General features: G+C 47.8%; 1 protein-coding gene and 1 long non-coding RNA gene across 2 annotated transcripts in view; one reads left to right on the top strand and one right to left on the bottom strand.

Annotated features, from left to right (window-relative positions):
• Window positions 1–13,029, top strand: part of SPAG17 (sperm associated antigen 17) — a 1,900,597-nt gene that overhangs the window by 1,340,949 nt on the left and 546,619 nt on the right. The gene's annotated exons all lie outside the window — the stretch shown is intronic.
• On the bottom strand, window positions 2,524–3,792 carry LOC147700430 (uncharacterized). The gene is made up of 3 exons (XR_015299427.1): window positions 3,722–3,792; window positions 3,210–3,317; window positions 2,524–2,740 (listed from the first exon to the last, which is right to left on the bottom strand). It is a non-coding gene; the product is annotated as an uncharacterized LOC147700430 (long non-coding RNA).

Raw genomic sequence — 13,029 nt, 5'->3', positions numbered from 1 at the left:
GTGCTGCGTAGGGCAGCTCAGGTCTTGAACTTGCATCTAACTTCAGTGGCTGTCAAGACATTCGTACTTTCATCAGGAGTCGTCCCTTTCAAACCTTTACTCTCCTTCAATGAAGCCCTTACTTATGTCCTACGAGGACTGGTCCAAGCCCTGCACAGCCGCTCCTGTGCATTGTATAATTGCCCACCACCATCGCCCCGCTCCTAGGGACACTAGTTTTTTTACTCGACACGCCACCCTGGAGAGCTTGGTGGTCCAAGCCTCCATGTCTAGAGTCAATCCAGCACTTTCAATACCACCCTGCCAGATAGAGAATCCAAGAGACTGTATACCTTGGGCAGTAGAATGTTCTCTTCTGCCAGCCGTGCAGTGCAGTTGGTGAACACCACGTGCCTTTTGGGCCGACATTCCCATAGATACAAATAACGCTGCCTATGATCTCCGGGGATCCCAGGGGAGGCTCAGACCATATTCTCCCAAGCTATTGCTGATTGAAGAGATGCTGCTAATTTCACAAAACACTGTGGGCGATACACTTCTGACTCGCTGGGTACAGTGATTTCATCGTCCATGGCCATGCGGCAGCGCACCTGGCTGAAGGCCACTGGCTATTCAAGGGATGTCCAAGCTCTCTTATGGACATGCCCTTTAATTGCTCTAGTCTTTTTGCAGAGAAGGCAGACTCAGTGCTGGATTGCTTTAAGGACACCAGAGATATGGCCAGGTCTTTGGGCTTGTCTGTGGCCCATTGTCAACCCCAGTCTGCCATCTTCTCCTTTCTTTGCCACAGAAGGGGTCTCCAACCGCCTCCATACCCTTCTAGCCCCAACAGCCAACAGGCTTCCCAGCCTTTTTGTGGCAGAGGATGTGGGTTCCATAGACAATGTGGGACGGGTAGCCAGTCCACCACCCCACCGCGGCTACCGCAGCTTCCAAACTGCTTTTGTTTTCCCTTTGACTATCATGGCATTCAATGGGGCAGGATACGCCATAACCTTCACCGCTGGCAGTCAGTAACATTGGAACATTGAGTTTTGCATTTCATGCAAAGGGGATACTCCCTCCCCTTTGTGACCACCCCTCCACTCATGCCACCCACTTATGAATGGCTGACAGAGGACCACCTTGCCTTGCTCTATCAGGAATGCTCTTTCTCTTGGCCAAGGGAGCCTTGGAGAGGGTGTCAGCATCAGAAGTAGATTGTGGTTGTTATTCCCACTACATTCTGGTGCTGGACTTGAAGGACACATATTTCCACCTCTGCCCTGCCTGCCCATAGATGTTCCCTGTGGTTTACTGTGGGCCAAGAAAACTTTCAGTTTGCCTTGCTCCCCTTCGACCTTACCAGCGCACCTCAGTGATGGTGGTGGTTGCAGCTCATCTGCGGAGGTCAGGGGTTCCAGTTTTTCCCTACCTCGATGATTGGTTTTTGAAGGCTTACTCGTCCAAGGCAGTCGTCTCTCACCTCCAGACTACTGCAAACCTTCTGCACTCGCTGGGGTTCACTATCTATGTGCAGAAGTCACTCCTGACTCCCTCTCAGATGCTCCTTTTCATTGGAGTTGTTCTGGACTCAGTGCCTTTTGAGACTAACCTCCCAAGCTGTGAATACAGGATATTCAGGCCATGAGACCACATTTTCAGCCTCTATCTTGGATTTCGGTGATAATGACCCTGAGGTTGTAGGGTCTCCTGCCCTCCTGCATCCTGATTGTAACCCATGTTCATTGGTATATGCAGGCTCTGCAGTGGGACCTGAAATCCCAGTGGACGCAGCATCAGGGGAATCTTTATGACTCTTTCCAGATATCGGAGGGACCTGCGAAAGATCTGCAATGGTGGTTGACGTTCCGCAATTGGGCCAGTGGCAGACCCCTCTCCCTTCCCCAACCAGAGCTAACTGTAGTGACAGATGTGTCACTTCTGGCAAGGGGCGGCCCCCTGTGAGATGTGGAGATGAGATGACTCTGGCCTCTGACAGAGTACGGGCTCCACATCAACCTGTGGGAGCTTCAGGCAATTCACTTGCCATTGAAAGTCTTTCTACCTTTGCTCGAGGAAAGGCTGGAACAGGTGCTACCACCATGTGGTATTGCACCAAACAGAGCTGAATGGGGTCGTGGACCATTTTCAAGAGACTCTGCCTCTCTGGACATGGCTGGAATGCCAGGGCAGACAAACTCAGCTGAAGAGGCTTAGTGGATCACTAATGGAATCCCTGCCCGCTGCTGGTGCATTGGCTCTTTCTCTAATAAATGAGAGAGGGACCCTCTATTGAAGGGATGGGGTACCAACTATTGACTTTGTCAAAAAAGAGAAATTCCCTTTGGGCACCTTAGCAAAGACAAATCAACTTATATATACATACTACACATCAATTCATCAAACATAAATACATCAATCAGAGCAATGCAATAATTAACCAAATTCTGAAAAGACAAATAAATTAAATATGCACAGTTTATTATTGTAATTAAAAAGTAGATTAAAAACACATTAAGAAAATGTATAAAACAAGGGAAAACAGACAATATACATGGGAACAAATGATATACAAAAGTTCATCCAGTTAGTTCCTAAAGCTAGAAAGGGAGGTACAAAGAAGGTATATTCAGCACCAGTCAGAATACTCCTTAATCAATATTTGTTGAACTTCTCCCTCAATTTTCAACGCGTTTCGACGGACATTAATCATACAGCCGTCTTCCTCAGGAAAATATTAGCTGTCTTCCCAAGATAACTGAAATTCAAGTAAAATATGTCTTAGGTTCTATACCATGACAGATCAAACAAACTGTACATAAGGCAGAAATCCGCCAACAAAACAGAACTGGTATCATCTCGCTATTGCTCTTCACATTAAACATAACATCATAACATACTCCTATCACATTTACCACAATCTATACATACAAAAGAGCTTTTTTCTCTCTATTCCTTTGCTTTGGTTTACACAAATGGATCCTATCCATATGAGTCAGCATTACCATAAACAGGACCTTAAACAATGCAGTTTGTAAAACATCTCTGTTGACATTCATTAGACATAATTTCATTGTCACTTTTTCCATATTCACATTTTAAGCAACTGGTCTTTGTGATTCCAAGCCCGTTCCTACTAGTTGGACCCAGAGGCTTTAGTCTCCTCAGTGGTCCAAATAAATGGTGCTAGGTACCGTAAACCCCATTCACCACACTCCATTACTAACCTTTAAAGGAAAGCCTCCCTTCTGGGTAGGGGATAGACACCTCCCTCCTCTCAGATCAAGTCGTGTTTTCAACTGCTAAAGGTATTTGTATAGACCTCAGCACAGATACTGCAATATATAGAGAATAAAGATACGATAATAATTTTTCATAATTCATGAAGAATACAGCAAGATTAACTAGGTCTCTGTCATATTTGAGATCTAGTGAGACTCAATTGATTAATTTAAGATCTAGTCAGACTTAGTTCTGCTTCTCTACCATAATGGTGTTGTTACCAATAGCCATGCTGTATAAGATGTTTATCTTTATCGATGTAAATGGACGGGATGTAATACTTACATCCTATTTTTTCTCTCTCGATGTCATATACACGAAAATCGAACGCAGAGTATTGCTTCTTGGCAGAGTAGAGATATACATATATATAGAACCTGCAGGGTAGAGTTATACCTATCAGTCTATACCGCCTAAATTGCTTACACGTATTTAATTGTGATATCGAAATACTCACTTGAAATCCTTTTTATCTTGCTTGCACGCGGTACAACTTTGTGATTATCAAGATTCAGTACTAATGCTACACTAGTGGATAGGAAAAAGACACAAAGCCCATTACGGTCTTTTAGTATATATGCACTATCGGTATTTTCTTAATCAGTACACGATAGTTGTACTCACATTTAATTTAAAATCAGGCACGCTAAGACTCTGAGAGATTGCTTCAGTCTTCTCAGTCTTTAGGTAGCGCTGCCTCTGTGAAAAGAGTTACCGTATTATAATTAGTACCCAAGCAGTGTCAAGGATTACTCGCTATCGCCCCATAAAGAAATAAATGCCGAGCCTTCCGCGTGCAGCTCCCGAGGTGTTCAATCGAAACACAGTACGAATCCACCGCGCGGTTTATATACTCAATGGAACGCGGAAATGCGCGCCGTCTCCGAGTTCCTGAATGACGTAGTGTCAATCAGTCACGGGCCCTGATAGTAACCATGGAAAGAGGGCTACGGTTTAGTCATAGAAAGAGGGCCACGATATAGCCGGTCCAGAACGGACTGCACTGTTCAGACGCATATCTGGCAATATTTTTTAAAACAAAGTAGAACCTTCCTTCACGCTCTCTTAATTCATTAAGCGAAAGATTCCATTTATATATTTGGAAAGAAATACGCCCGAATTCTCTATCTTAAAGGGCACACACTCGCTCTAGAACATTACTTTATTTGCGTATATTTTCGGATGTATCTGTCATTAGGCACACATAGCACATCAACTAGGAGCGTTAAGTAGTTCAAATTTAGTTTTGTTATTATTAGTCCTATGTGCAACATCCAAATTCAAATTTTATGAAATCGATTGTTTTTATTATTATTATATTTGTGCCGCAGCCTGTATGTATCACTAGTCAGGCACCCCCTACCTACATTTCTGTATCCATTGAGCCATCTAATCGATGGTGATGACAATTATATATTGACACTGTATCTGGTACTTAATTTAGAGCTATCTAATTAGAGTGCCAAGTGATTACTGAAATCAGTATTCAGATTGATGATAGATCATGGAAAATCCTGCAGCTAAGAACATCTTATACCTAAAGGAGTCCTATCAATCATCCCGCTAGGGCCCACAAAGATCTCATTCTATTTACAGATAGGTCAGGATCAGCAATGCAAAGGACCTATACTCCACCAATTATGCACTCCCATTCTTCACGGGAGTTGAGTCCATTTCTTACTGTATTTAGATAAGAAATGTACCATTGCTCTCTTTGTTTTCGGGCCTTGACAATATTCCCACCTCTTTTGCCTATCTTTACCCTCTCCAGTATGAACCACTTGAAATCACATTCACCATGTTTCATTTCTAAAAAATGTGAGACAATTGGGGCAGTTATCTTTTTTGTTCTGATCGCTGATCTATGCTCCTGTAGTCTAATCCTGGCCTCTCTACCTGTTTCTCCAACATAGCAAAGCCCAATGGGGCATTCCAGTAGATAGATCACATTTTTACTTTTACAATTATTGTGAGTTTTACATTTATCTGTTCTGTTGTTACATGAGACTTCAGATGCTACTATACATTGTTCACAGATGTTACACGTTCCACACTTAGAGGTACCCCCTACTTTGGTGTTATCTCGTGTTCTTTGATTCTCTCTTGTCTCCTCTCTATAAGTGTGTACTAATAAGTCTCGCAAATTTTTTTCTTTTTAAAAGCAAAAAGTGGTTTCTCCAATGCATTATTCTTCATCATGATTCATAATGTGCCAGTGCTTATTTACCACATTTTTAATTTGATTACTAATATGGGAGAATTTACTCGCAAATACTACTCTATTTAGAGGGCTTTTCTGTGTGTTAGGTTTTTTAATAAGGGCATCGCGGTCATAAAATCTGGCCCGCTTTAATGAGTGGGACAAGAGTTTCTTGGGATATCCTCTCCCCTTAAATTTGTTCTTGAGGATTTCAGCATGCTTGTAATAGTCTTTGATGTCAGAACAGTTCCTCCTGAGCCGGAGGAATTGGCTGAATAGGCTGCTTTCTCTTTGAGATTTGGGGTGAAAGCTCGAGAAGTGGAGGAGCGTGTTTTTGGCCATAGGTTTGGTGAATAACTCAACTGCCAACACCCCTTCTGAATTTTTGATGGAGATGTCCAAAAAGTCAACCTTAGTGGTGCTGTATGTCGAGGTAAACTTAAGGTTTGGGTCTCCCAGGTTAATCCAACTCAAAAAATCTTCCAAAAGGCCAATAGTCCCTTCCCAAATGAAAAAAATATCGTCAATGTAGCGGTACCAGCCCGCTACATTCTCGAAAAAGGGTGCCATCTCGTTGTCAATGTGCTTGGTCTCAAAATTTCCCACATAGAGACAGGCCAGACTGGGGGCACAAGTGGCCCCCATGCTGGTCCCCTTCAGTTGTCTAAAATATTCATTTTTGAAAAGGAAAACATTGTTGGTTAAAATTAGTCGAACACAGTCCACAATAAAGTCCTTATTGGCCCCTTCCAGATCCTGGCTAGATAGAAGATCAACAATGACCTCTACTGTATCTGATTGAGGAATATTCGTGTAAAGAGACTCAATGTCCAGAGTTACCAGACACTGAGTCTCTTCACAGAATGGTAGCCCCTCAATAAGTGAAATAATATGTGCTGAGTCTCTTACATATGACTTCAATTTGCATACCAAAGGCCTCAAAAACTGATCAACATATTTACTTATTGGCTCAAGTAAAGAGTCAATGCTGCTCACAATTGGCCTCATGGGGGGGTCTAATCTATGCTTATGGACCTTGGGGAGGCCATAAATTGCCGGAGATTTAGGCCCTACATTATTAAGAAATTTAAACTCCTCCTCACAAATGTAGCCATCATCCCTCGCATTGGTCAGTAGGGTCAAACATTCTCGAGATATCTTCACTAGACAATTCACATTAGTACGAGCATAATGTTCCTTGACCTCAAGCATCTTAAGCATTCTTTCTTCATAGTCTGTGGTATCAAATACCACTACTCCACCACCCTTATTGGCTGGATTAACTGTAATGGAGTTACAGTTTTATACATTTTCTTAATGTGTTTTTAATCTACTTTTTAATTACAATAATAAACTGTGCATATTGAATTTATTTGTCTTTTCAGAATTTGGTTAATTATTGCAGTGCTCTGATTGATGTATTTATGTTTGATGAATTGATGTGTAGTATGTATATATAAGTTGATTTGTCTTTGCTAAGGTGCCCAAAGGGAATTTCTCTGCATTGGCTCTTTCAGCAGTGGGGAGATACTTGGTTAGATCGTTCACCACCATCGAGAATGCGCAATGTCAGCAGTTTTGCTCACAGGTGTTTCCAAAGCGACTCTCACTTAGAGACGCTTTTCATCTTGAGTGGAGCTTCGGCCTCCTGTACACATTTCTGTATGATTTTCTGCCGAAATCTCTCTGTCCCAGAGTTCTCAAGATCAAGAACAACCGGGCCCAAGTCATCCTTGTGGCTCCAGACTGGGCTCAGAGAGTTTGGTATCCTGAGCTTTTTTATCATGGCCATCAGCCCTCCGATCAGGTTGCCTTGTCGGCAGGATTACAGCAGCAGGAGAGGGTTCTCCTTCCAACCGGTCAACTCCACCTTCATGCATGGAGATTGAAAGGTCGCACTTGACAGCTTTTGACGTTTTTCCCAAAATCTATGATGTTATTCTGGCTGCCATGTGTCCCTCCACCAAGTCGGTATACGCCTGCCACTGTGATAAATTTGTGACAGTGTGTGATTCTTAAAACATTGACCTTTCTGCACCTCTTTCTAAAGTTCTTCTGTTGGCTCTATATTTGGCTGGGCAGGTGTGGTGATGTCTTCTTTAAGAAGAGAACTTTCTGATGTTTGTGTGACATCATGAAAGATTCTTTTGCAAGCAGTTGAAGCTGAGGGTCACTGAAAGCTGTATCTGAATAAATACTTCTTCAATTTTACCAAGTTTTAAGTGTGATTACTACACTTTTCATGGCGACGAGGACAACTGGATCGCTGCGCAGGGGGAGGTGAGGAGCCTTCCATGAGGGGGTCTGTTCTTTGTGTGAGGAGCCTTCCATGGGGGTCTGTTATTCGTGTGAGGAGCCTTCCATGGGCGTCTGTTCTTGGCATGAGGAGCCTTCCATGGGGGTCTGTTCTTCCTATGAGGAGCCTTCCATGGGAGTCTGTTCTTCGTGTGAGGAACCTTCCATGGGGGTCTGTTCTTGGCATAAGGAGCCTTCCATGGGGGTCTGTTCTTTCTATGAGGAGCCTTCCATGGGAGTCTGTTCTTGGCATGAGGTGCCTTTTATGGGGGTCTGTTCTTCGTGTGAGGAGCCTTCCATGGGGTCTTTTCTTCACGTGAGGTGCCTTCCATGGGGGTCTGCCCTTCTTGTGAGGAGCCTTCCACGGGGGTCTGTTCTTCGTGTGAGGAGCCTTCCATGGGGCGTCTGTCTTTCGCGTGAGGAGCCTTCCATGGGGTTCTGTTCTTCGTGTGAGGAGCCTTCCATGGGGGTCTGTTCTTTGCGTGAGGAGCCTTCCACGTGGGTCTGTTCTTTGCGTGAGGAGCCTTCCATGTGGGTCTCTTCTTTGCGTGAGGAGCCTTCCATGGGGGTCTGTTCTTTGCGTGAGGAGCCTTCCATGGGGTCCGTTCTTTGCGTGAGGAGCCTTCCATAAGGGTCTGTTCTTTGCGTGAGGAGCCTTCCATGTGGGTCTCTTCTTTGCGTGAGGAGCCTTCCATGGCGGTCTGTTCTTTGCGTGAGGAGCCTTCCATGGGGGTCTGTTCTTGGCATGAGGAGCCTTCCATGGGGGTCTGTTCTTCTCGTGAGGAGCCTTCCATGGGGGTCTGTTCTTGGCATGAGGAGCCTTCCATGGGGGTCTGTTCTTCGTGTGAGGAGCCTTCCATGGGGGTCTGTTCTTTGCGTGAGGAGCCTTCCATGGGGGTCTGCTCTTTGTGTGAGGAGCCTTCCATGGGGGTCTGTTCTTGGCATGAGGAGCCTTCCATGGGGGTCTGTTCGTGGCATGAGGAGCCTTTCATGGGGGTCTGTTCTTTGTGTGAGGAGCCTTCCATGGGGGTCTGTTCTTCGTGTGAGTAGCCTTCCATGGGGGTCTGATCTTTGTGTGAGGAGCCTTCCATCGGGGTCTGTTCTTTGTGTGAGGAGCCTTCCATGGGGGTCTGTTCTTCACGTGAGGAGCCTTCCATGTGGGTCTGTTCTTCACATGAGGTGCCTTCCATGGGGTTCTGTTCTTCATGTGAGATACCTTCCATGGGGTCTGTTCTTCGTGTGAGGAGCCTTCCATGGGGATCTGTTCTTCGTGTGAGGAGCCTTCCATGGGGGTCTGTTCTTCATGTGAGGAGCCTTCCATGGGGGTCTGTTCTTGGCATGAGGAGCCTTCCATGGGAGTCTGTTCTTGGCATGAGGTGCCTTTTATGGGGGTCTGTTCTTCGTGTGAGGAGCCTTCCATGGGGGTCTGTCCTTCATGTGAGGAGCCTTCCATGGGGGTCTGTTCTTTGTATGAGGAGCCTTCCATGGGGGTCTGTTCTTGATGTGAGGAGCCTTCCATGGGGGTCTGTTCTTTGTATGAGGAGCCTTCCATGGGGGTCTGTTCTTCGTGTGAGGAGCCTTCCATGGGGGTCTGTTCTTCACGTGAGGAGCCTTCCATGGGGGTCTGTTCTTTGTGTGAGGAGGCTTCCATGTGGGTCTGATCTTGGCATGAGGAGCCTTCCATGGGGGTCTGTTCTTCGTGTGAGGAGCCTTCCATGGGGGTCTGTTCTTTGTGTAAGGAGCCTTCCAAGGGGTCTGTTCTTTGTGTAAGGAGCCTTCCATGGGGGTCTGTTCTTCGTGTGAGGTGCCTTCCATGGGGGTCTGTTCTTCGTGTGAGTAGCCTTCTATGGGGGTCTGTTCTTCGTGTGAGGAGCCTACCATGGGATCTGTTCTTTGTATGAGGAGCCTTTCATAGGGGTCTGTTCTTTGTGTGAGGAGCCTTCCATGGGGGTCTGTTCTTCGTGTTAGGAGCCTTCCATGGGCGTCTGTTCTTGGCATGAGAAGCCTTCCATGGGGGTCTGTTCTTCGTGTTAGGAGCCTTCCATGGGGCTCTGTTCTTGGCATGAGGAGCCTTCCATGGGGGTCTGTTCTTCGTGTGAGGAGCCTTCCATGGAAGTCTGTTCTTGGCATGAGGAGCCTTCCATGGGGGTCTGCCCTTCTTGTGAGGAGCCTTCCACGGGGGTCTGTTCTTCGTGTGAGGAGCCTTCCATGTGGGTCAGTTCTTTGCGTGAGAAGCCTTCCATGTGGTTCTCTTCTTTGCGTGAGGAGCCTTCCATGGGGGTCTGTTCTTGGCATGAGGAGCCTTCCATGGGGGTCTGTTCTTTGTGTGAGGAGCCTTCCATGGGGGTCTGTTCTTGGCATGAAGAGCCTTCCATGGGGGTCTGTTCTTTGCATGAGGAGCCTTCCATTGGGGTCTGTTCTTGGCATGAGCAGCCTTCCATGTGGGTGTGTTCTTTGCGAGAGGAGCCTTCCATGGGGTCTGTTCTTCTTGTGAGGAGCCTTCCATGGGGGTCTGTTCTTCGTGTGAGGAGCCTTCCATGGGGGTCTGTTCTTCTTGTGAGGAGCCTTCCATGGGGGTCTGTTCTTCTTGTGAGGAGCCTTCCATGGGGGTCAGTTCTTCTTGTGAGGAGCCTTCCATGGGGGTCTGTTCTTGGCATGAGGAGCCTTCCATTGGGGTCTGTTCTTCTCGTGAGGAGCCTTCCATGGGGGTCTGTTCTTGGCATGAGGAGCCTTCCATGGGGGTCTGTTCTTCGTGTGAGGAGCCTTCCATGGGAGTCTGTTCTTTGCGTGAGGAGCCTTCCATGGGGGTATGCTCTTTGTGTGAGGAGCCTTCCATGGGGGTCTGTTCTTGGCATGAGGAGCCTTCCATGGGGGTCTGTTCGTGGCATGAGGAGCCTTTCATGGGGGTCTGTTCTTTGTGTGAGGAGCCTTCCATGGGGGTCTGTTCTTCGTGTGAGTAGCCTTCCATCGGGGTCTGTTCTTCGTGTGAGGAGCCTTCCATGTGGGTCTCTTCTTTGCGTGAGGAGCCTTCCATGGGAGTCTGTTCTTTGCGTGAGGAACCTTCCATGGGGGTCTGTTCTTGGCATGAGGAGCCTTCCATGGGGGTCTGTTCTTTGTGTGAGGAGCCTTCCATGGGGGTCTGTTCTTGGCATGAGGAGCCTTCAATGGGGGTCTGTTCTTTGCGTGAGGAGCCTTCCATGGGGGTCTGTTCTTGGCATGAGGAGCCTTCCATGTGGGTCTGTTCTTTGCGAGAGGAGCCTTCCATGGGGTCTGTTCTTCTTGTGAGGAGCCTTCCATGGGGGTCTGTTCTTCTTGTGAGGAGCCTTCCATGGGTGTCTGTTCTTCTTGTGAGGAGCCTTCCATGGGGGTCTGGTCTTCTTGTGAGGAGCCTTCCATGGGGGTCTGTTCTTGGCATGAGGAGCCTTCCATGGGGGTCTGTTCTTGGCATGAGGAGCCTTCCATGGGGGTCTGTTCTTGGCATGAGGAGCCTTCCATGTGGGTCTGTTCTTCTTGTGAGGAGCCTTCCATGGGGGTCTGTTCTTCGTGTGAGGAGCCTTCCATGGGGGTCTGTTCTTCTTGTGAGGAGCCTTCCATGGGGGTCTGTTCTTCTTATGAGGACCCTTCCATGGGGGTCTGTTCTTCGTGTGAGGAGCCTTCCATGGGGGTCTGTTCTTGGCATGAGGAGCCTTCCATGGGGGTCTGTTCTTGGCATGAGGAGCCTTCCATGGGAGTCTGTTCTTGGCATGAGGTGCCTTTTATGGGGGTCTGTTCTTCGTGTGAGGAGCCTTCCATGGGGGTCTGTCCTTCATGTGAGGAGCCTTCCATGGGGGTCTGTTCTTTGTATGAGGAGCCTTCCATGGGGGTCTGTTCTTGATGCGAGGAGCCTTCCATGGGGGTCTGTTCTTTGTATGAGGAGCCTTCCATGGGGGTCTGTTCTTCGTGTGAGGAGCCTTCCATGGGGGTCTGTTCTTCATGTGAGGAGCCTTCCATGGGGGTCTGTTCTTTGTGTGAGGAGCCTTCCATGTGGGTCTGTTCTTGGCATGAGGAGCCTTCCATGGGGGTCTGTTCTTCGTGTGAGGAGCCTTCCATGGGGGTCTGTTCTTCACGTGAGGAGCCTTCCATGGGGGTCTGTTCTTTGTGTGAGGAGCCTTCCATGTGGGTCTGTTCTTGGCATGAGGAGCCTTCCACGGGGGTCTGTTCTTCGTGTGAGGATCCTTCCATTGGGGTCTGTTCTTTGTGTAAGGAGCCTTCCAAGGGGTCTGTTCTTCGTGTGAGTAGCCTTCTATGGGGGTCTGTTCTTCGTGTGAGGAGCCTACCATGGGATCTGTTCTTTGTATGAGGAGCCTTCCATGGGGGTCTGTTCTTTGTGTGAGGAGCCTTCCATGGGGGTCTGTTCTTCGTGTTAGGAGCCTTCCATGGGCGTCTGCTCTTGGCATGAGAAGCCTTCCATGGGGGTCTGTGCTTCGTGTTAGGAGCCTTCCATGGGGGTCTGTTCTTGGCATGAGGAGCCTTCCATGGGGGTCTGTTCTTCGTGTGAGGAGCCTTCCATGGGAGTCTGTTCTTGGCATTAAGAGCCTTCCATGGGGGTCTGCCCTTCTTGTGAGGAGCCTTCCACGGGGGTCTGTTCTTCGTGTGAGGAGCCTTCCATGTGGGTCCGTTCTCTGCGTGAGGAGCCTTCCATGTGGGTCTCTTCTTTGCGTGAGGAGCCTTCCATGGGGGTCTGTTCTTTGCGTGAGGAGCCTTCCATGGGGGTCTGTTCTTGGCATGAGGAGCCTTCCATTGGGGTCTGTTCTTTGTGTGAGGAGACTTCCATGGGGGTCTGTTCTTGGCACGAGAAGCCTTCCATGGGGGTCTGTTCTTTGCGTGAGGAGCTTTCCATGGGGGTCTGTTCTTGGCATGAGGAGCCTTCCATGTGGGTCTGTTCTTTGCGAGAGGAGCCTTCCATGGGGTCTGTTCTTCTTGTGAGGAGCCTTCCATGGGGGTCTGTTCTTCTTGTGAGGAGCCTTCCATGGGGGTCTGTTCTTCTTGTGAGGAGCCTTCCATGGGGGTCTGTTCTTCTTGTGAGGAGCCTTCCATGGGGGTTTGTTCTTGGCATGAGGAGCCTTCCATGGGGGTCTGTTCTTCTCGTGAGGAGCCTTCCATGGGGGTCTGTTCTAGGCATGAGGAGCCTTCCATGGGGGTCTGTTCTTCGTGTGAGGAGCCTTCCATGGGGGTCTGTTCTTTGCGTGAGATGCCTTCCATGGGAGTCTGCTCTTTGTGTGAGGAGCCTT

The sequence above is a fragment of the Lissotriton vulgaris genome, chromosome 8, assembly GCF_964263255.1.
Source record: "Lissotriton vulgaris chromosome 8, aLisVul1.2, whole genome shotgun sequence".
Taxonomy (NCBI): domain Eukaryota; kingdom Metazoa; phylum Chordata; class Amphibia; order Caudata; family Salamandridae; genus Lissotriton; species Lissotriton vulgaris.
The sequence above is the reverse complement of the archived record's forward strand: the minus strand, read 5'-3'. Positions and strand labels throughout refer to the sequence as shown.